The sequence below is a fragment of the Eumetopias jubatus genome, unplaced genomic scaffold (assembly GCF_037043125.1).
Source record: "Eumetopias jubatus isolate StellerSeaLion01/CBP00866 unplaced genomic scaffold, mEumJub1_p1.0 scaffold_6, whole genome shotgun sequence".
Classification (NCBI taxonomy): Eukaryota; Metazoa; Chordata; class Mammalia; order Carnivora; family Otariidae; genus Eumetopias; species Eumetopias jubatus.
The window spans coordinates 130,459,522-130,484,267 of record NW_028274812.1 but is presented as its reverse complement, the minus strand read 5'-3'; the positions used below and the strand labels follow the sequence as shown (position 1 = coordinate 130,484,267).

Below are 24,746 nucleotides of genomic sequence, written 5' to 3'. Positions count from 1 at the left end.
CAAAGTATCTCAAAACTAAATTGTCATCAGAACTACAGCTCATAAAATAATCCAGGACCTACATGCTAAACCTACATAGAGATACTGATGACTGAAAAAGATTTAAATAAGATGAAGAGTCTCCTAATATTATATACAAAATGTCCAGGATATATGCAAAAAAAAAAATCACTCATTATACTAAGAACCATGAAAAACACAACTTGAATAAGAAAAGGCAAGATATGAATCAGTTGTTGGAATTATCTGACAGTATTTTAAAGCAGCTATCATATAGATACTCAACAAATAATTTAAAATTCTTTTTAAAAAAATGAAAAAAATTAGAAACACTTACCTAAGTAACAGACATTACAAAATGAACAAAATTGAAATTATATGACTGGAAAATAGAATAATTGTAATAACATCCTGGATGGGCTCAAGGTTTGAGTGGAGATGACAGTAGAGTCAGTAACATTGAGAACAAATCAACAGTTTGTTCAATATAAACAACAGAAAGAAAATAGACTAAAAAAAAATGAATGAAAATAGCAATGGAAGGAAGAGAGTCTCAAGGAATCCTGGAACAATTAAAAAAGAACTAATATTTGTATCATCAGAGTCCCCAGATAAGAGTACAAAGATTGAGGGCTGAAATGTATTTAAAGATACAGTGGCTAAAACTTCCTAAATTTAGTGAAAGACATAATCCTACAGATTCAAGAAGCTAAGTCCACCCCCAAATAAGTATATAAAAAAAGCCATACCAAGATTCAACATAATTAAACCTTAACTACTTAAATTAAAAACTAAAACCAAAGAAAACATTTATATGGAAACATCAGTTCAAATAACAGTGGATTTCTCATCTGAAACTATAGAAGCCAAAATGAGGTGTCAAAATATCTTTCAAGTGATGAGAGAAAAGAATTGTCAACCCAGAATCCAATGTTTAGTGAAACTCCTTCAGAAATGCAGGGAACTGAAGACATTCTCACATGAAAGGAAACAAATGGAATTTGTCACCAGGAGATCAATTTTTAGTGAATAGCTAGAGGAAGCTCTCAAAACATAAAGAAGGTAATAACAGAAAACTGAAGCCTTCAGAAAAGACAGAAGAACAACAGAATGGGTAAAAATAGAGGTGAACATAATAGCCTAGTCTTCACCTCATGAGTTTCTTAAAACCTAGTTTTTGTTCAAAACAAAAATTATAATGCCATGGGATGCTCAATGTATATGGAGGAAATACTTAGTATGATAATATATAAAAAGTGGCAAGGACAAATTGTCATCAATGAAAGTAAGTTTTCTACAGTTTCTTCAAAGTGGTAAAACTCTGACACTAGTAGTCTAAATTATATATGCATATTGTGATATTTAAAGCAAGCAACTATGGTAAGAAAGCTCTACAAAGAGGGGTGCCTCAGTGCCTCTGTCAATTAAGTGTCTGACTCTTGATTTCAGCTCAGGTCATGATCTCAGGGTTGTGAGATAAAGTCCTGTGTTGAGTTCTGAACCAGGTGTGGGGCCTGCTTAAGACTCTCTCTCCCTCTGCCCCTCCCCCACTTGCTCTCTCTCTCTCTCTCTCTCTCTACAAAGAGATATTCTCAAGTCATTATAATTAAATAAAAATAAAATCCTACAAAAAATCAAGTAAGATAGAAGAAAGCAAGAAAAAAGAAATAAAGGAACAAGAAGCAGAGAGAACAGGCAGAAAAGAGTCTACAAGAACAGACTTTATTTCTTTTAATATCAATAATTACTTTAAATATGTATGATATGAATACACCAGTTAAAGGACAGGCATTGTTATGGATTAAAAAGGAAAAACAAAAAAAACATGTCCTGACTATTTGCTGTGTAAAAGAAACTCACTCCAAACCTAACATAAGTAGATTGAAAGCAAAAGAATAGAAAAAGAAATATCATGCAAATATTAATTTTAAGAAATTGCAGGAGTGGCTATATTAATATCAGACAAGGTAGATTTCAGAGCAAAGAAAACTAATGCGGACAAATTGGAACATTGCATATTCATAAAAGAATCAATGCACCAAGAAGTTAATGGTGGTCCTAGATGTGGAGGCATCAGATGCAACAGATCTTCAAGTTACATGATGCAAAAACTGAGAGAACTTAAAGGAGAAATAGATAAATCCAGAGTTATAGTTGGAACCTCAACATCTTATTTTTAGCAACTGGTAGAAATACTAGTCAAAAATTATCAAGGACGGAAGAACTGAGCAACACCATCAGCCAACAGAGTCGAATTCACATTTATGAAACAAATGATCTGACAAAACCAGAATGCATGTTCTTTTCAAGTATCCATGGAATATTCAACCAATACAGACCATACCCTGGGTCATCAAATAAATCTTAATTAAAGAGATTAAAGTCGGGCGCCTGGGTGGCTCAGTTGGTTAAGCTACTGCCTTCGGCTCAGGTCATGATCCTGGAGTTCCGGGATCCAGTCTCACATCGGGCTCCCTGCTCGGCAGGGAGTCTGCTTCTCCCTCTGACCCTCTTCCCTCTCGTGCTCTCTATCTCTCATTCTCTCTCTCTCAAATAAATAAATAAAATCTTTAAAAAAAAGAGATTAAAGTCATACAGAAGATATCCTTAACCATAGTGGAATCAAATCAGAATCAATAGTAGGCAGATAGTAGGAAATTCTTCTAACACACTGAGACTAAGTAGCACATTACTAAGTAATACATGGGTCAAAGATGAAGTCTCTAACGTTTAAATACATAAAACTACAGGAAAATTAAAATATATTGAAATCTGTGGGATGCAGCTACAGTGCTGAGAGGAAAACAACATTAAGTGCTTTCATTAAAAAGGAAGAAAGATCTCGGGGGCACCTGGGTTGGCTCAGTCAGCTGAGCAACTGACTCTTGGTTTTGGCTCAGGTCATGATCTCAGGGTAGTGGGCTGAGCCACATTGGGCTCCATGCTCAGTGCAGAGTCTGTTTGAGTTTCTCTCTCCCTTCTCTGCCCTTCCCACTTGTGCATGTGCTCTCTCTCTCCTTAAAATAAATAAGTAAATCTTTATAAAAAAAATCTCAAATCAATAGCTCAAGTTCCTACCTCAAGAAACAAGAAAAAGGAGAGTAAAGCAAGCTTAAGAACAGAAATTATAAAAATTAGAGCATAAACAAATGAAAATAAAACAGGAAAACAATAATAAAACAAAAAGCTTGTTCTTCAAAAATCTGATAAACCTCTAGGAATTGATAAAAATAACTTGATAGAACTTTATCAATAAATTGATAAAAAGAAAGAAGAGTCGAATCCCCAGTGCCAGAGATAGAGCAGGGCATATCATAACAAATCCTGCAGCCATTACAAAGGTGAGAAGAGAACACCACAAACAAATGTAGGGTCAAAAATTGGACAGCTTTGAAGAAATCGGCCAGTTTCTTGAAAAGGATACATTATCAAAACTCAGTCAAGATGAAACAGACAACTAGAATAGTTCTAAACTACTAGAGAAGTTGAATTTGTGATTAAAAATCCCTCATAGAAAAAAAATTACAGGTTCACATGGTTTCACTGAAGATTTTTTAGAACAATTCAAAGAAGAATTAACAATTTTACACAATCACTTACATAAAATAAAAGAAGAGGGAATACTTCTTAAGTCACATTATGAAGCTAATATTACCTGATACCAAAGCCAGACAAAGACAGAAAAGCCAGCAAGAAGGAAAGGGAAGAAGGAAGGGAGGGAGGAAGGGAGGCAGGGAGGGAGGAGGGGAGGCAGGGAGGGAGGAGAGGAGGCAGGGAGGGAGGAGGGGAGGCAGGGAGGGAGGAGGGGAGGCAGGGAGGGAGGAATGGAAAAGAACCTCAGCCCAAAACTTACATGCTATACAAAACTGAAACTAGGTTATAAACTTAAATATAAAACATTAAAATATACGTTTAGGAAAAAAAAATGGGAAAAACTCTTTGGTGCCTTGGACTGGGCCCAGTATTTATACTTCATACCAAAACACAACCTTAATACAAACAAAAATTGATAATTTGGAATTTGTCAAACTTACAAACTTTTGCTCTGCTAAACACCCTGCTAAGAGAATAAAAAAAAAGACAAATTGTAACATAAGGATCAGTATACACCTAATTGGAATGGCTCAAATAAAAAATTGTGGTAACACCAAATGCTGGGCAGAGAAACTAGATCACTCATACATAACTGGTGGAATGGTAGTCACTCTAAAAAATAGTTCGGCAGTTTTTCCTCAAAACGACAAATGGTCTTAGCATACAACTAGTATGCTAAGTTTTAGCATACATTTTCACACAGAAACTTGTACATGGATGTTTCTAGCAGTTTTATTTGCAACATCCTCACACTGGGAACTGTGCAGATAGTTTTTAATGATGGTTAGACCAACTATGGCACATCCATAGCACAGAATACTACTGATTTGCTTAGTATAATTCCACAGTGATATTTCAGGTTATTTATTTGAAAATTTTACCAACTTTCATAACTCAATTTGGAACCAATTGTGCCGATCTCCCTTCTCTTCTTTTCGCACTTTTCTTCTGAAATATTATAAATTCACTAAAATTGTGTCCTCTTGTCGGCTAATTCAATATCTGACTAGAAGCTTATCCAAGATGGCTCTGAGATACCATTATAAAGCATGGATGGATACTGTTACATGGTTGGAAAAATCAGGCAATCAGGATTTCAATGTGATAAATTAACTTAGAAATTGTAATTTGGTCTTAGACACACACATTTTAAGTATTGATTCAAAATCAATCTGCCTGGGACGCCTGGGTCGCTCAGTCGTTAAGCGTCTGCCTTCGGCTCAGGTCATGATCCTGGGGTCCTGGGATCAAGCCCCACATCGGGCTCCCTGCTCAGCCAGGAGCCTGCTTCTCCCTCTCCCACTCCCCTTGCTTGTGTTCCCTCTCTCACTGTGTCTATGTCTGTCAAATAAATAAATAAAATACTTAAAAAAAATCAATCTCCCTGTATCTGAATTCTTTGATTTAATCAAGTCTAAAATTTGGTAAAATCAGTTGGACAGATAAGTGTCAAAAATGTACTTGTTTGGTATTTCATTATCCACTCCTATCCTTGTTATTTTTTAAGAAATATACAAATCAGCATACAAATTAGCATCTTGACATGATCAAAGAACAACTGTTCATAGACATAGTGGGTATAGTTCAAAGGACCCCAGTACTCTCAAAATCCTTCTTCTCTCACCAAAACATCAAAGTCTACCTCATATTCTCATTATGTTTTTTTTTCTTCCTTTAGGTTAAATCACAGTGGGTGCTAAGTTAAAGTGTATATGCATTATTTAAAAAGGCCCAAATGATACAGTAAAAATATTACTCAAGCAAACAGTTCTAGCCTTAATTATGCTACAATTGGGTTATATGAACTTGGAAAAATGCCACTTCACTCACAATTCCCTTTGTGACAATGAAATGGACCAAGTTAGAGGTTTGTGAGCTCTTCTGTTGGCCAAGGAGCATTTTGTTCCACTAAAATCTTAAAAGAGAGGCCAGAGCAAAAGTGAGTTAGAAATGAGGTGCCATGAAGTCAGTGGACCTGGAGGCTCAGCCTCTTTCCTCATCCTCCACCAGCCCCTGCAACAGCTCCCATGGCTCCTCCCTTTAAAGACCTCTAGATCAGATGATCTCTAGGAATCCTTCATAGTTTCAAATTGTATTATGAATGCTTAGAGAAGGGATAAAAAAATAAGTGATATGGGAGGAAATGCATGTAATTTTAAAGCATTAGAGTTGAGCCCGGGTCCTAGCTGTTACAGGAGATGAGAAGAAGGAACTGATGGGGAGTGGACCATCTCATGCTTGCTCCACCGTGTTTTGGGCCCATCCTTTGCTGGGGTTGCATGGCTCCACCCATGGAGAATGACTTACATGCTGGCACCACCTAAGAGAGCACCTTGAGAAGCATGTAATAGGCAGAAGGAAGACTATACACAGTGAGAGAAGGCAACTGCCAGGGATTGCCTTCCTCCATGTCCATACTCCATGGAAAATCCCCGCAGGATGGAGATTACAGAGCTAATGGAAAAAGCACTGGATAACAAAGAGTCAAAAAACAAAACAAAACATTGTTAGACTGGTCACATAAATATTACCAGATGTACTGGGGCAGAGAGCAGTGGGCAAGCCTGTTCTTGATCAGTCCTATAACCATAATGGTGCTGGCCACAAAAGACTACTGACTGGTTCCAAACCAGGAGGCTCTGGGTCCTGTAGAGGACACTGTTGACTAGTAACACCAGCTGGTATTTAAAGCTGGAGATGACTTTTGCAATTTCATTTAATTCAGATTGAAAATGAAGTAAGATTTATTATCTAGAAGATACAACTGATTTTACTAATACTAATAGAGGACAGGAGTCACACACACCTGGATTATTCAGTTCTTTTGAGAGAACATTCCTATTGGATGAAAAGTTTATTACAAAAAAGATGAAAGACAAAATTTATGGGCAAATTCTTATTATTTAGGAGATGAAGGACTAAAGATCAATGACAACAACATATTTTGTGACAAGAATGATCATGCTTTTAAACTTTATTGGCAAGAGTAAATACACATTTGACTGTGTAATTATTTCAAATTCAAAAACTGTCTTCATATATTGGATTTTAAAAGCTGACAATTTTCAAAATGTGTTTGATGGAGTGTTTATAAGTCCAAAATCTTTTGATGTTGATGGTAATCTCACTGTGGAAAATTTTCATTCTCACTATTGGTATTAGATGGCCAAGGAATTTTGAAAAAAAAATCCTAATATAATTGGCACAGTGAAAATTAAAGCAAAGAGTATAAAACGATATTTACATAGATGAATCATAGAAATGATCTCTGACCAGCAACCTTTTTAAAGAAGAATGATATTCCCATGCCATAAAAATAAGATTCACTTTGTAAAAGATAATTTATGTCATGTCTCCAAGTCTTGACCCTGTGAAATCTATTCTGGTCATTCTTCTCTCAAGATAGTTTTTCATTTAAAATTCCAGACAAGGAGTGACAGAAAAAAATGGAGCAGTGTTTCTTAGGGTGAGGTTTGGTTATATCAAACAAAAATCAAACAAATAAACCAGAAAGAAAGAAAGAAAGAAAGAAAGAAAGAAAGAAAGAAAGAAAGAAAGAAAGAAAGAAAGAAAGAAAGAAAGGGAGGGAGGGACAGAGAGAGGAAGGAAGGAAGGAAGGAAGGAAGGAAGGAAGGGAGGAGGAAGGGAGGGAGGGAGGGAGGGAGGGAGGGAGGGAGGGAGGGAGGGAGGGAAGAGTTCTTTCCTCTCTCATGGAAAGGAAGTCTGTCAATAGACAGCATAGGACTGGTAGCAGTAAAGCCTGCAAAACTCAAACTTTTCATCTCTGCCATATTTAGTATGAAGCTTCCACTTCATGGTCCGACATGTTTATTTGGGGCTCTGTTGTCATATCTTTAACCATTCCCTCAAGAAGAGAGGGAAGAGCTCAAAATGTGTCTTCCCATCTTTACAGATGCTTTCTGAACTTCCACACAATGTATCATCTTGTATGTCATTTGCCAAAATGACATGAACACACGTGGTTGTAAGACGACCTAAAAGATGTGATTCTTCTGGGCAGGAAAAAAAAAATGAGAACCCTCTTACTAGGGAAAATTGGAAAAAAGATGTCAGTGTAGCAACTAGTAGTCTTAGTAAAAAGGTAATTGAAAGGTAAGCTTTATTTTAAATTTTATTTCAGAGATGATAATAATTGTATTTTAGATGATCTTTATATATAAAGAACCTATTCTTCAGGTCTTCATCAATTCTAGATTTTAAGTAGTTCCCATTGCTTCCTATGATCCCTTTATTCTAATATGCTCACTTTCAAACTCTTCATTCTGATACTTCCCTAGAATGGATGGATAGGATCTGCAATCTTTTCTGAGTGCTCCCTTGGAGAAAAATCTTGGTTTTTCCTACAAATGACCTCCTGACTTAAGTACATCATTCTTTTCCTCCCCTGCTTGGAAGGTAGTCTTCATTTCTTTCTGCTTTTTGGCTCTCTGGAGAAGTCTACGATTTTTCTTCCTTTGGGCTATGGTGCTCAACCCCGGTTGTATGGTCAAATCACTGAGGGAGATTTTTTCCAAACAGAAATGCCTAGGCTCCATCCCAGAATAATTAAATCAGAATCTCTAAGGATAGAGCCCAAACACTGGTGTTTTTTTAATACCTCACCCAACGATTTTAATGCATAGCCGGTGCCAAGAACCACTGTTTAAGAAATAAGCTCTTTTTTCTTGCCTGGATGTTTGTAGAGGTTTTTTTTTTCCTTCTCCTTAGTATTTTTTTTTAAATTGAGGTATAATTGACATACAACATTACATTAGTTTCAGGTGTACAACATAGTGATTTGATGCTTGTATATATTACAAAACATCTCCAGTCACAACAATAAGTTAACACCCATTGCAATACAAAGTTACACTTTTTTTCTTCTCCTAAGACCCTTTAAGTTTCACTCTCTTAGCAACTTTCAAATATTCTTTGGATAAATACCTAGTATTAGAATTGCTGGATCATACGGGTACTTCTATTTTTCATTTTTTGAGGAAACTCAATATTGTTTTCCAATGTGACTGCCCTAATTTACATTTCCACCAACAGTGCACAAGGGTTCTTTCTCATTCACATCCTCACCAACACTTGATGTGTGTTATCTTTTTGCTAATAGCCAATTCTAACAGATGTGAGGTGATTTTGTTGTAGTTTTGATTTGCATTTCCCTGATGATCAGTGACGTTGAGCATCTTTTAATGTACCTGTTGGCCATCTGTATGTCTTATTTAGAAAAATGTCTATTGAGGTGGAGCAAGATGGCGGAGGAGTAGGAGACCTGGATTTCGTCTGGTCTCAGGAATTCAGCTGAACTGGGATCAAACCATTCTGAACACCTACGAACTCAACAGGAGACCGAAGAAGAGAGTAGCAACAACTCTCTGAACAGAGAAGCGACCACTTTCTGGAAGTTAGGATGTGCGGAGAAGTGAATCCGAGGCGATATTCGGGAGGATAGATGGCGGGGGAGGGGCCTCCATCGGCCGCTTCTGGCAAGTGCTAGAGCCGCGGAGCACAAAATCGGACCTTTGAGAAGTTGGCTCCGCTGAGGGACGTCGCTGCAGTGGCTAAGCGGGGGGGTGGAACCCTCGCGGGACAGTGTGCTCTCAGGACCCTCGGGGTCACAGAAAGACTGGGGGTGCCTGAGTGCTGCAGAGCTCCCAGGTATCGGAGCGGGGAAGCCGGCTGCAGAGACAGAGCCGAGGCGTGGGCTCTCAGCTCGGGGTGGCCATAAACTGTGATCCGCGGCCCAGTCGGGCCACTGCTCCTGCAGCAGGGACCCAACAAGCGGCAGATCCAGGGAGACTCCCCTTCCTTCCCTGGGAGGAGCAGCATGGGAGCATATCGCAGGGATCTGCTGGGTTTGGAGACTCCACACAGGGTCGGGTGCCAGACATAGAAAAGCTCGGTCACAGGCCGGGTGAGCAGGAGTGCGGCCAGAGACCGGGGACACGGGAGTGACTGCTTTTCTCTGGGGGCACACTGAAGAGCGGGGCCCCAAGTTCTCAGCTCCTCCAAGTGGAGATTTGGTGGCCGCCATTTTCACCCTGGTCCTCCAAATCTGTACCAGAGCTTTGGTACAAAAGCTCCTGAGAGCAAACCCGAGCAGCTTGCTTAGCGGGGACCGACAAGGGTGGGGAAATTCCGCCTCCCGCAAAGACATTTGGGAACCACGGCAACAGGCCCCTCCCCCAGAAGATAAGCAGGAACAGCCAACAAGCCAAGACCAAATTTACTGACCAAGGAGAACGGGAGAACTCCAGCACTAGGGGAATACTGCACATAAAATTCACGCCTTTTTTTTTTTACCATGATTCATTAGTTTTTCAAAGTTAATTTTTAAACGGTTTTTTTAAATTTTTCTTTTTCCCTTTTTCAACCAACATTTTATCAATCCCTTTAAAAAAAACATTTTTTATTTTTCATTTTTAGAGTCATACGTTATCCCTTCATAGCAGTTACCCTTATTTTTGGCATATATTTGTAAGTTGTACTCTCTTTAAAATTTTAAGATACAGTTTCTTCTAACAGATCAAAATATACCCTAAATCACTAGTGTATGGCTTTGTTCTAGTCTCCTGCCTGATCACATTCTCTCCCCCTTTTTTTAAAAATATTATTCTTTCTTTTTTCAAACAACTTCTTATCGTATCAATTCCTTTTATAAAATCTTTTATAATTTTCATCTTTACAGTCGTCTTCCATGCCTTCATTGTATCAACCCTTATTTTGTACATATATAAGTCTTCCTCCCTTTAAAATTTTAGGAGGCACTTTTTACTCACAGACCAAAATACGCCCAAAATCTTGTGTGTGGCACTGATCTATGCACTAGCCTGCTCATATTTGATCATATTCTGCTTTTTTGTGTATTGTTCTGTTTTTGTTTTTATTTTTTTTTGTTTTTTTTCCTCTTTCTTTTTTCTTTCTTTCCCTTTCTTTTCCCCTGGTTTCAGGTCTTTTCTGGTTTATATAGAGTATACTTGCTGGGGACGTTTTTAACCTGTTACCATTTTGTTCTCTCATTCATCTATTATCCTCTGGACAAAATGACAAGACGAAAAAAATCACCTCAGCAAAAAGAACAAGAGGTAGTACCGTCAGCCAGGGACCTACACAATACAGACATTAGTACGATGTCGGACCTAGAGTTCAGAATCATGACTTTAAAGATACTAGCTGGGCTTTCAAAAAGCGTGGAAGTTATTAGAGAAACGCTCTCTGGAGAAATAAAAGAACTAAAATCTAATCAAGTCGAAATCAAAAAGGCTATTGATGAGGTGCAATCAAAAATCCGGGCACTAACTGCTAGGAAAATGAGGCAGAAGAGAGAATCAGCGATATAGAAGACCAAATGATGGAAAATAAAGAGGCTGAGAAAAAGAGAGAAACAGCTACAAGATCATGAGGGCAGAAATCGAGAGACAAGTGATACGATAAGACGAAACAACATTAGAATAATTGGGATCCCAGAAGAAGAAGAAAGAGAGAGAGGGGCAGAAGGTATATTGGAGCAAATAATAGCAGAGAACTTCCCTAACGTGAGGAAGGAAACAGGCATCAAAATCCAGGAGGCATAGAGAACCCCTCTCAAAATCAATAAAAATAGGTCAACACCCCGATATCTAACAGTAAAACTTACGAGTCTCAGAGACAAAGAGAAAATCCTGAAAGCAGCTCGGGAGAAGAGATATGTAACCTACAATGGTAGAAATATTAGATTGGCAACAGACCTATCCACAGAGACCTGGCAGGCCAGAAAGGACTGGCATGATATCGTCAGAGCACGAAACGAGAAAAATATGCAGCCAAGAATACTATATCCAGCTAGGCTGTCATTGAAATTTCAAGGAGAGATAAAAAGCTTCCAGGACAAACAAAAACTAAAGGAATTTGCAAACACGAAACCAGCCCTCCAAGAAATATTGAAAGGGGTCTTCTAAGCAAAGAGAAAGCCTAAAAGCAGCATAGATCAGAAAGGATCACAGAAAATATACAGTAACAGTCACCTTACAGGCAATACAATGGCACTAAATTCATACCTTTCAATAGTTACCCTAAATGTAAATGGGCTCAATGCCCCAATCAAAAGACACAGGCTATCAGATTGGATTGAAAAACAAGACCCATCAATATGCTGTCTGCAAGAGACTCATTTTAGACCCACAGACACCCCCAGATTGAAAGTGAGCAGGTGGAAAACCATTTACCATGCTAATGGACACCAAAAGAAAGCTGGGGTGGCAATCCTTATATCAGACAAATTAGATTTTAAATCAAAGACTGTAATAAGAGTTGAGGAAGGACACTACATCCTACTAAAAGGGTCTATCCAACAAGAAGATACAACAATTGTAAATATTTAAGCCCCTAACATGGGAGCAGCCAATTATATAAGGCAATTAATAACAAAAGCAAAGAAACACATTAACAACAATACAATAATAGTGGGGGACTTTAACACCCCCCTGACTGAAATGGACAGATCATCTAAGCAAAAGATCAACAAGGAAATAAAGACTCTAAATGACACACTGGACCAAATGGACTTCACAGACATATTCAGAACATTCCATCCCAAAGCAACAGAATACACATTCTTCTCTAGTGCCCATGGAACATTCTCCCGAATTGATCACATCCTAGGTCACAAATCAGGTCTCCACCAGTACCAAAAGATGGGGATTATTCCCTGCATGTTTTCAGACCACAATGCTTTGAAACTAGAACTCAATCACAAGAGGAAAGTTGAAAAGAACCCAAATACATGGAGGCTAAAGAGCATCCTACTAAAGAATGAATGGGTCAACCAGGAAATTAAAGAAGAATTAAAAAAATTCATGGAAACCAATGAAAATGAAAACACAACTGTTCAAAATCTTTGGGATACAGCAAAGGCAGTCCTGAGAGGAAAGTATATAGCAATACAAGCCTTTCTCAAGAAACAAGAAAGGTCTCAAATACACAACCTAACCCTACACCTAAAGGAGCTGGAGAAAGAACAGCAAAGAAAGCCTAAACCCAGCAGGAGAAGAGAAATACTAAAGATCAGAGCAGAAATCAATGAACTAGAAACCAAAAGAACAGTAGAACAGATCAACGAAACTAGGAGCTGGTTCTTTGAAAGAATTAACAAGATTGATAAACCCCTGGCCAGACTTATCAAAAAGAAAAGAGAAATGACCCAAATCAACAAAATCATGAATGAAAGAGGAGAGATCACAACCAACACCAAAGACATACAAACAATTATAAGAACATATTCTGAGCAACTCTATGCCAGCAAATTAGATAACCTGGAAGAAATGGGTGCATTCCTAGAGATGTATCAACTACCAAAATTGAAGCAGGAAGAAATAGAAAACCTGAACAGACCTATAACCACTAAGGAAATTGAAGCAGTCATCAAAAATCTCCCAACAAACAAAAGCCCAGGGCCAGATGGCTTCCCAGGGGAATTCTATCAGACTTTTAAAGAAGATTTAATACCTATTCTCCTGAAACTGTTCCAAAAAATAGAAATGGAAGGAAAACTTCCAAACTCATTTTATGAGGCCACCCTTACCTTGATCCCAAAACCGGACAAAGACTGCATCAAAAAGGAGAATTACAGACCAATATTCTTGATGAACATGGATGCAAAAATTCTCACCAAAATACTAGCCAATAGGATCCAACAGTACATTAAAAGGATTATTCACCATGACCAAGTGGGATTTATCCTTGGGCTGCAAGGCTGGTTCAACATCCGCAAATCAATCAACGTGATACAATACATTAACAAAAGAAAGAACAAGAATCATATATCCTCTCAATAGATGCAGAAAAAGCATTTGACAAAGTACAGCATCCATTCTTGATCAAAACTCTTCAGAGTATAGGGATACATGGTACATACCTCAACATCATAAAAGCCATCTATGAAAAACCTACAGTGAATATCATTCTCAATGGGGAAAAGCTGAGAGCTTTCCCCTGAGGGTCAGGAACACGGCAGGGATATCCACTCTCACCACTGGTATTCAACATAGTATTAGAAGTCCTCGCCACAGCAATCAGAAAACAAAAAGAAATCAAAGGCATCCACATCGGCAAAGAGGAAGTCAAACTCTCACTCTTTGCAGATGATATGATACTGTATGTGGAAAACCCAAAAGACTCCACCCCAAAACTGCTAGAACTCATACAGGAATTCAGTCAAGTAGCAGGATATAAAATCAATGCACAGAAATCAGTGGCATTCCTATACACCAACAACAAGACACAAGAGAGACAAATCAAGGAGTCGATCCCATTTACAATTGCACCCAAAACCATAAGATACCTAGGAATAAATTTAACCAAAGAGGCAAAGGATCTGTACTCAGAAAGCTATAAAATACTCATGAAAGAAATTGAAGAAGGCACAAAGAAATGGAAAAACGTTCCATGCTCATGGATTCGAAGAACAAACATTGTGAAGATGCCAATGCTACCTAGAGCAGTCTACACATTCAATGCAATCCCCATCAAAATACCATCCACTTTTTTCAAAGAAATGGAACAAATAATCCTAAAATTTGTATGGAACCAGAAGAGACCCCGAATAGCCAGAGGAATATTGAAAAAGAAAAGCAAAGCTGGCGGCATCACAATTCCGGACTTCCGGCTCTATTACAAAGCTGTCATCATCAAGACAGTATGGTACTCGCACCAAAACAGACACATAGATCAATGGAACAGAATCGAGAGCCCAGAAATGGACCCTCAACTCTATGGTCAACTAATCTTCGACAAAGCAGGAAAGAATGTCCAATGGAAAAAAGACAGTCTCTTCAACAAATGGTGTTGGGAAAATTGGACAGCCACATGCAGAAGAATGAAACTGGACCATTTCCTTACACCACACACAAAAATAGACTCCAAATGGTTGAAAGACCTAAACGTGAGACCGGAGTCCATGAACATCCTAAAGGAGAACACAGGCAGCAACCTCTTCGACTTCAGCCGCAGCAACTTCTTCCTAGAAACCTCGCCAAAGACAAGGGAAGCAAGGGCAAAAATGAACTATTGTGATTTCATCAAGATAAAAAGTTTTGCACAGCAAAAGAAACAGTCCACAAAACCAAAAGACAACCGACAGAATGGGAGAAAATATTTTTAAATGACATATCAGATAAAGGGCTAGTATCCAAAATCTATAAAGAACTTATCAAACTCAACACCCAAAGAACAAATAATCCAATCAAGAAATGGGCAGAAGACAAGAACAGACATTTTTCCAAAGAAGACATCCAAATGGCCAAGAGACACATGAAAAAGTGCTCAACATCGCTCGGCATCAGGGAAATCCAAATCAAAACCTCAATGAGATACCACCTCACACCAGTCGGAATGGCTAGAATTAACAAGTCAGGAAACGACAGATGTTGGCGGGGATGTGGGGTAAGGGGAACCCTCCTACACTGTTGGTGGGAATGCAAGCTGGTGCAACCACTCTGGAAAACAGTATGGAGGTTCCTCAAACAGTTGAAAATAGAGCTACCCTATGATCCATCAATTGCACTACTGGTTATTTACCACAAAGATACAAATGCAGGGATCTGAAGGGGTACGTGCACCCCAATGTTTATAGCAGCAATGTCCACAATAGCCAAACTGTGGAAAGAGCCAAGATGTCCATCTACAGATGAATGGATAAAGAAGAAGTGGTATATATACACAATGGAATATTATGCAGCCATCCAAAGGAATGAGATCTTGCCATTTGCAACGACGTGGATGGAGCTGGAGGGTGTTATGCTGAGTGAAATAAGTCAATCAGAGAAAGACATGTATCATATGACCTCACTGATATGAGAAATTCTTAATCTCAGGAAACAAACTGAGGGTTGCTGGAGTGGCGGGGGGTGGGAGGGATGGGGTGGCTGGGTGATAGACATTGGGTAGGGTACGTGCTATGGTGAGCGCTGTGAATTGTGCAAGACTGTTGAATCACAGATCTGTACTTCTGAAACAAATAATGCAATATATGTTAAGAAAAAAGAAAAAGAAGAAGATAGCAGGAGGGGAAGAATGAAGGGGAGTAAGTCGGCAGGGGAGACGAACCATGAGAGGTGATGGACTCTGAAAAACAAACTGAGGGTTCTAGAGGGGAGGTGAGTGGGGGGATGGGTTAGTCTGGTGATGGGTATTAAAAGAGGGCAAATTCTGCGTGGAGCACTGGGTGTTATGCACAAACAATGAATCATGGAACACTACATCAAGAACTAATGATGTAATGTATGGTGATTAACATAACAATAAAAAATTTTTCAAAAAAAGAAAAATGTCTGTTGAGATCCTCTGCCCATTTTTAATCTGATTATTTGTTTTCTACTGAGTTGTGTGGATTCTCGATCTATTTTGGATATTAACCCCTTCTCGAATATATGATTTACAACTCTTTTCTCCCATTTGATAGACTGCCTTTTTATTTTGTTGATGGTTTCCTTTGCTCTGCAGAAGCTTTTTAGTTTGGTATAGTCCCACTTATTTATTCTTGCTTTTGTTGCCTTTGCTCTTGGTGTCATATATAAAAAAAATTCATCACCAAGACCAATCTCAAAAAGCTTACTTACCACCTACGTTTTCTTCTAAGAGTTTTAAGGTTTTAGGTCTTATATTCCATTCCATTCCAGGTTTATATTCCAAGTCTTTAATTCATTTTGAGTTAATTTTTGTATATGGTGTTAAAATAACAGTTCAGTTTTATTCTTTTGCATGTGACTGTCCTGTTTTCCCAACATCATTTATTTAAAAAATGTCTTTTCCTTATTGTATATTCTTGGCTCTTTTGTCAGAAAATAATTGATCATGGATTTATTTCTGAGCTCTCTATCCTGTTTCATTGATCTCTGTGTCAAAACAGTACCATACTGCTTTGATTTTTGCTTTTGTCACATTTGCTTTTGGGTAATTCTTAATGATATATTTCGTAAATGTAAAATAAAATGAACACATTTTATTTATCCTTGCTTTAGTAGCAGTGTTTTAGAGAATAAATAAAATTATGTGTGTATCACCTAAGTTAGCTTTAGAGTTTACTTGCTTATTTGTTGAGGCTAGTAAAGACTTATAGTTGGTGGTAATAATACAAACTGATATTAATTTTGAATTGTGCAAGATTTGCATTTAAGGTTTAAGAATGTGAAGTGGGGAAAATCTTGTTCTCATAAGTTTTCATATTTGTCTATAAATTAGTAGTAAATTAATAATAAAAAGCATTTTCCAAATATAAGCTAAACATTGCTAAGTTGTTCAAATTCCTTGTGACTATCACATTTATTAACTTATTGAATGGTATTACAGAGCCTATATTCTCACACTTTAGGCAGCTTAAGTATTTCTCTTATTACCTTTCTTTTGAAATTTAGTATATCATAAACCACAGAAATACAATGATAGTGGATTGAGATCCTCTTTCTCTACAGTTGAACTGTGTGTATTTTTTAATTGCAGGTTAATATTTTCTCTTCTTTATTTTTAGCGCAAAAGAAATTTAGCACAGATTTATGGTAGAGGTGATTGTTATAGAATTTTAAAAGCAAAATATATAAATGATTCCAATAGAAAGAAATCTTTTGTCTCACCTAGACTGATTCATGAAGAAGCTTCTATTCATTCAATTCTTTGGTGAACTCAGACCTGTGGAGTCCAGTTTTATTTTTTATTTATTTTTATTTATGTATTTATGTATATTTTTGTAAATCAAAAATATTAGATAATTCTCCCAATTTTCTCATGGTCTAAATTGAACCAATATTATAAATATTTTTTTGTAAAAAGCTAATGTAATAAATATAGTAAACAATATACAAAGATAATATATTTTCATAATATTCAAAGTGACTAAAATAATATGCAATGCAGTTATTAAAATATTAAAATACAGAAAAGTGTAAGGAAAAGAAAAACCCCTTAGCCCTTCATCTATATATTGCATAGGCTATACATGTTAACTCATTATTATTACTGGTGATCCTGCTTTTATATTAGTAGCATTTATTAATTTTCTGTGCTAATTACCACTTTATCACTGCAGACTTCTTGTTGTCTCTCTGCCCCTGTGCAGCAGGCTGAACGTGCAGGTGAGTTAGCAACCCCTAAATGCAGCTTTCAGCTAAGAATCGAGAGGAGTAGGTTTATAATTCCGCACCTCTCAGGCGAGATAATTTTCAAGCGTTTTTCCTTGATTTGCAGACTTCCCCCTCCAAATAACCCTCAGTCTCCCACCACACCCTTCATTGAACGTGTTCCCTCTCCTGCATCCCTCCTCACCCACACGTGCTGATGTTTCCTGCAGTTCTCAAATCAATTACTTGCACTCCAAGCCTTGGCTCAGAGTCTGTTTCAGAGGGAATCCAAATGAAGACAAAATTCTAAAACCAAAATGGAATGCATTACCACGCTATAATCCAAACGATCAATTTAAAGATTTGGTAAATTTACATTAATCTGTTTGTGAAATTACAAATTTGGTACTACTTAGTAATATTACTTTATGTGGGATTTCAATCAAATACTTAGGTTTAACAAAGCCCTCTCACAAATTATGTAGTAAAATGCCGATATAAACACTGCCAGGTTTGAGGGAGGAATACCAGCCAGCCATCGATAGCAGAGGATAAACAGTAACTCTGCTTGCTACTCGTATCTCCTTTCCACGTGTGGAAGAGTGAGCTTGCCGCATCGCGCTTTATGACTTCCCAGAAGGTCCTGGAGGTAAAGAGTATGCAAAGCAGTTGCCATAGGAAGAATTTATAATTCTGTGAAGTTTTTATGCCTGCTTTCCCCAAAATGCATTCCCAAAGGTTATGAAAACGGTGAAGACTGATGGTTCAAAAGATTATTCACTTCTTCTGTGGTGTGTGTTCCTTCAGTATTTGTCACTAAGCATTAATTTATTTAGTTAGTAAGTCTGTCTGGATTTCTCTCAGATTAAATTGCTTCTTCCTTTTAAAAACCCCTTCCTGGGGCGCCTGGGTGGCTCAGTCGTTAGGCGTCTGCCTTCGGCTCAGGTCAAGATCCCAGGGTCCTGGGATGGAGCCCCTCATCGGGCTCCCTGCTCGGCGGGAAGCTTGCTTCTTCCTCTCCCACTCCCCCTGCTTGTGTTCCTGCTCTGGCTGTCTCTCTGTCAAATAAATAAATAAAATCTTTAAAACAACAACAACAAAAAAACCCCTTCGTCCCCCGTTCCAAATGGACCAGTAAGCCATCATTTCCTAAGTCACACATGAGCCTTTTTTTTTAAACTCTAAAGATTTATCCCTAACTAAATTTCATCAATTCAAGAAAACATTTATTTTAATAAGAGATAATAAAAGGACAGAATTTTAGGTGATTTTCCAGTGTGGACAAAGCCATTTTTAGGTGTTATTTTTTCTATCTTTTTCTGGAACTTTAGATCACTTCTATCAAACATCATAAATAACTTGTTTCCTATTTAAGAGTTTCTTATTAGTAAATACAATTTTACTAAATTATGTAAAAAATCTTGAAACATGAAAAATAAGGTTTGTTTTTTATTTAATCCTGGAGTAGGGATCTCAGGATGAGGAAGATCAAGTTAGCTGGCTATCTTTCACAAAAACCACCCCACCAGTGCTAACATCTGGATTGGATGCTGCATTTTCTGGGTTCCTTTCTTCTGCCTCCCTCCCCCTGATCAGTTTTGTATTAGACCTTTATGTTTTCATTATAACCTGGCGGCAAGAGCTCCCTTAAATAGAAAGAGTGAATGAAGGCAATTTTTTCCATTAACAATATATTTCCCTTTGGGGTCTCTGGCGCATTATTGTTCTTCTTTTTTAGAAGGAGCAAAAACCTCAAGAAAACTGTCTTCAGTTGTGAAGCATTATTATAGATCCTATCCAAAAGCTTTGGTTTTTTTTTTTCCTCTGATGAAAACATCCTAAAATATTCCTGTAAATGAATACAATTCAGAGCAAACATCTATACATTTTTGAGCAAGCGTTGTGCTAAAAACACACATTTTCTTTTTATAAGAGCATATTTTCCTGAATAGTCGATATGAAAAACCTGGAAGAACTGCAGTTTCAAAGTAAGGTAAAATATTACTTAAACACATTTTTTGGAAAGACTGCATCCTTTCTTGGAAACCACAAAGTATTATATATAATAGCCCAGGTGTATCTATTTTATTGGATTTGTTTGATTGTGATCTGTAATGCTTTAAAACATGTATACACATGCACACACACACATATGTTATATATCATATACATATATAAAATAGATTCCTGTCCTAAGACTATACATATAATATGGTATATACATAGTGGTATATTACTAGTAACATACACTAATAATAGTATATAGTATATAAATAACATAAGTAATAGTCTGAAAACATTAATTTACTTCACAACTCCATAACTTACACTTTAATACTCTTATCCTTCTAAGAGTGGAAATTAATCTGTTCTTCCACTTATTTTCTCAAATATTTCAACCTCTTATTCCAATGCCTTTTGGGAAGAGATGCAGGAGCTGCAAATGAAAGATGGGAGCCATCTTTAATGGGTAATAAAATCCACAAGGTTATTCCAAATGGGTTCTTCATTTAGCCCTCAAAATAATCCTGTTGGGTTGATGGAATTGTTCCTGTATCAGCTGTGATCCTTTCAGCCAAAAGTAATATAAACCCACATAACCTGTCCTATAAACAATGCACAATTGTATTGGCTCACATTACTGCTGGTCCACACATTAGGTGTAGGATCCAGGGGAGATTTGATTAAGGCTCTCAAATCTTTTCTCTATCATCCACTCAGGTTTAATCTCCACTAAACTTCAGCTCTGTCTCCTGGCTGTCTTCCTTCAAAGGTCACAGATGGCTAGGGTAGCATCTGGAACAACATGCTTCTAGATTTAGATACAAGTGGAGAGAGGCTCCTGGTGACTTTCTCTTAAGAACTGCCACAACTGTCTTGGAAGTCTCCAGAAAAGGTTTTATTTTATCACATTGAAAAGAATTAGGTCACATACCCATTTGCTGAAAAAATCACCAGCAAAAAGGGTAGGATAACTCTTAAGGCAACCAAATCCTCCCCTCACCTTACAGCAATTTCCCAAACTGCTTTACTGCTAAGCAGTAGGGCAAAGATGTGGGGGATTCTGGGCTGTTGTCCACTGTGTTCATTGCCAATCTTACTCTGCAGAAGAAATTTTGACATATTTGACAAATTTGACATATTTTGACAAATTTTGACATATTTTGCCCATGTTACTGAGTAAGAAAACTGTGGAGACTGGGTCTCCATTCAGTAGTTTTCAGGAGTACATTATGCGTTCCACTGCATCATGGGAAAGAAAATATGTTACCACATTTAGTGTGGTGTGTTTTTGTTTGTTTGTTTGTTTGTTTGTTTTTTAACCAGTAAATTCAGGGGCGCCCGGGTGGCCCAGTCAGTTAAGCATCTGACTTTGTTTGGCTCACTTCCTAATCTCAGGGTGGGTCCTGGAATGAAGTCCCAGGATCAAGCCCTGTGTCAGGCTCCGCCCTGGGCCAGGAGTCCGCTTCTCTTTCTCCCCTTTCCTCTGCGCCTCCCCCCACTCTTGTGCGCACGTGCATGCTCTCTCACTCTGTCTCTCTCTCCCTCTTTCTTTCGAATAAATAAATTAAATCTTAAAAAAATAAATCCAGTAAATTCAGTTATACAGTCAATATATGGAACACGAACAATAGCAAATTTTAAACCCATGTTACATACGACCACAATTTCTGTTGGAAAGTAAAATATGGATAGGAAAATAATCTCTCAAAACATTGCAAGCTTGAATGGTCTTTTTCATAACCCAGAAATGCTAGTGTGGGCTTTTCATGGACACTACCTCTTAAAATCAACAACGGCTAAACGTTTAAGAAACTCCTCTTTGTAATCAGCAGTCCTGGTAGGTAACAGCTGCATGGATGGATAATGTTAGGTGGGTAGCCTGTTCCGGTAAAGAAAAGACCAACTCCTTTCTTCCTATTTTACCTTACCTTACTTTTTAAATTCTCTTGACAGATTACAAACATTCTTTGTAATGAAGGAAGAGAGGCAAGGGGAAGAAAGGGAAATAGAGAAGCGACTCAATACCACAGCTGGTTTAAAATGAAAAATAACCCATAGAAGTCATGCACAAATTGATACTTTGGTTCTGCACTTAACTTACTGATAACTTCAAGCCAGAAAAAAATACAAAACAAAAACTATAAATGAATACATTAGAAGTACTGTGTATTCTACCCAAGGATCTCAAGAGGAAAGTGTTGTGGCTTAACTTTTCTTGACTCGGTCACTTCCTGCCAGGCAAGGGTCTGTCAGCTCATCTCGGGACAGCCTGCAGACCCAGAGGTAAATGTTCAGAAATAAACACATTCCAGTAAAGGTTACTTAATGGCTTTCCATGGATTTTAAAATCACTTTCTAACTATGTCGGGCCAAAAAAAAAAAAATCTGATAATTTATGTTACCCAGATGTTAAGAAATCCAACAGCTTTCGCTACTCATAAATTTAACAGCATTAAGCACCTGCTGGCTCTAAGCAACAACTCCTGCCAAGGAGGAAGGAAGGAGCTTTGTGATACATTACTAGGCTCCTTCCCTTGCTATCCAAGCTTCACACCCTCCCTAACCTACCACAGAGAGATCCTTAGGCTGCACATACCAATAGCAGCAGCAACCCACTCTGCTAATTCTGCCCTGGATGTAGGAAGTGGGAATCAGCGTGGGGAAATGGCTATTTCTAAATCTCAAAGAACACTAGCTGTTAGCAAAAGCAGTAAACAAGAGAGGTGTTAGAGCGAATTTAGAACAACAAAGATTAAGCCTTTGAAAGAAGAATAAAATATTAAAGGTTAATTTTGATCTTCTCTCAGTGTGAGAGCCTTTGAACACATGCAAAACTTTTAAAACTATTTAGTCCAGAGTTTTACTTTTCTTCTCTGCCAAACCCATCAAGACATGTTAAAACTGTTGGATTTAGGCTGCACTCCGTTTTGATTTCCATTTTCTTTCTTTGTTGGAGGGCTAATGAGTGTCAGAATGGCCGTAACCTGGACATCTGAGAGACATTGGATCTGACATATTAAAGACCAGGGATAGTGCTGACTGATTCTCAGGATCTAGAAATGGACCAAATGCACAGCAAGGAAGTTGTAGATCAGTAATAATTCAGAGCTGTCTGTAAAGTTTTCATTCGTATAACTGCCAGACCTAAGTCTTCCTCTCTGCTCCTCTAACAAGTCTAGTCCAAAACCCCCCTGGATATGGTTCACCAAATTGCATTTGTGGCAGCCCAGAATCTTAGCCATAGGGTTGGAAAGAAGGTATTAGTTGCCACCATGTACCAGCTCCATCTCAGAATGCACCTGTTAGATGGATCCATGTTCCTAGCAAAGATGTACATTATTTCATGAATGGGGCTCACCATCTGAAATAGTAGGTGCCAGGAGTAAAAGATTTAGGGCAAGATCCTTAATTTCACATTCAAAGCTCTTCACAGTGCGCACCCATTCCCTAATCTTCTTTCCCTCACTCCCTTTTTTATGTTCAAAGAAATTACTTACCTTAGAACACATACCATTTACCTAAGAATCTTCACACCCTTTCCATGCCTAACTTCATTTACTCAATCTACAAGAACTCTCTTTTCACTTTGTCACTCATGATTAGAGCCTACTTATTCTTGAAGCTCTTCTTCATTTATTTATAAGTATCTTCCTTTTCCTCATAGGAGGTTTTGTCAGATTCTACCTCCTAAATGCTTGATTGAGTTTGTGGTTTGAAAACATTTTTTTTCATAGAGACCTTGGGGGTCAAACTATATCCCCACTCCACTGTGCCATCACCTTTTCTTTTTCATTGATGAAGTGCAACATGCAAGGTGCCTGCTAGTCATAGTGAAGGAGAAAATGTGGCAATCTCTGGCTGCCTGGTTCTAAAAGCATAGTTGGAGAAGCAGAAAAATAATTCTACACGCAAGGTGAGAGTAAGCAAGAACTATTCTAGAAGTAAAACAAAACACAGCGAGGTAACAAGAAATAAAAAGATGCAATCATATTTGGAAAAAATGGATACAATAATTTTCCTCTGAGAGATCATCAGTTTATTCATTGATCATAAGAACTAATGTTTTTGAATGTTTGCAGTGTGGTGGGCACTATACTAAATACATCACATGCATTATATTTGTTCATCCTCACACCAAGGCTATGAAGAAATAGGTTCAGAAAAGTTTGTTTGTCCAAGAGCATATAGTTGAATAGGGATCTGAACTCAGTCTGCTATGTCTAGAATAAAAACTTTTTTTTAAGATTGTATTTATTTATTTATTTGAGAGAGAGCGAGCACAAGCAGGGGGAGTGGCAGGCAGAGGGAGAAGCAGACTCCCCACTGAGCAGGGAGCCCAATGCAGGGCTCGATCCCAGGACCCTGGGATCATGACCTGAGCCAAAGGCAGACCCTTAACCGACTGAGCCACCCAGGTGTCCCATAGAATAAGAACATTTAATGCCTCCTGGATAGTGCCTCTGTGAATAGGGACAATATGGTCAGCACACATATCAGAATAATTTAACTATAGCATTTTTTCACAGATGCAGCTTTGAAGATTTGTAACTGGTTTAAGTAGCAGCATTTATTCTAAGTATTGCTCTTCTGTGTAATGAGATATGAGGCTATACTGGCAATGTTGCTATTTAATGTGATTTTCAGTAGAAGACTCTATATAAATTATCATCATTAATCATTTCCGGAAAAATGAGCACTGACTGGGTGAAGTTTTTGAGGAAACACTATCTTGGGTTATTAAACCGTAAGTAGATTTGTATGCATAGGAGTTACAGGTGTGGGGAGAGAAGTACGAACTTAACCAGCAAATGAAATCCAAGTTAAAGGAATACTTCCAGTGAACCCTGGAAAAGAGTTGAATATTTAATTTTAAATAAACTCTGTCAGGCTATGAATTTTTAAGATTAATTAAGAAAGAAGTTTAACAAAAGTGATAGGAAAACGTGAGTCCAATTAATAATAATAAAAGGTATTTCAGCCCAGATATATCCACTACCTCATCTAACTCACAGTTTCCTTTTAAGATAGACCATTATATCTATGAAGCCCACA

General features: G+C 37.8%; 1 pseudogene; it reads right to left on the bottom strand.

Moving 5' to 3' along the window:
* Positions 1-24,746, bottom strand: part of LOC114223882 (protein PIMREG pseudogene) — a 120,850-nt pseudogene that overhangs the window by 10,879 nt on the left and 85,225 nt on the right.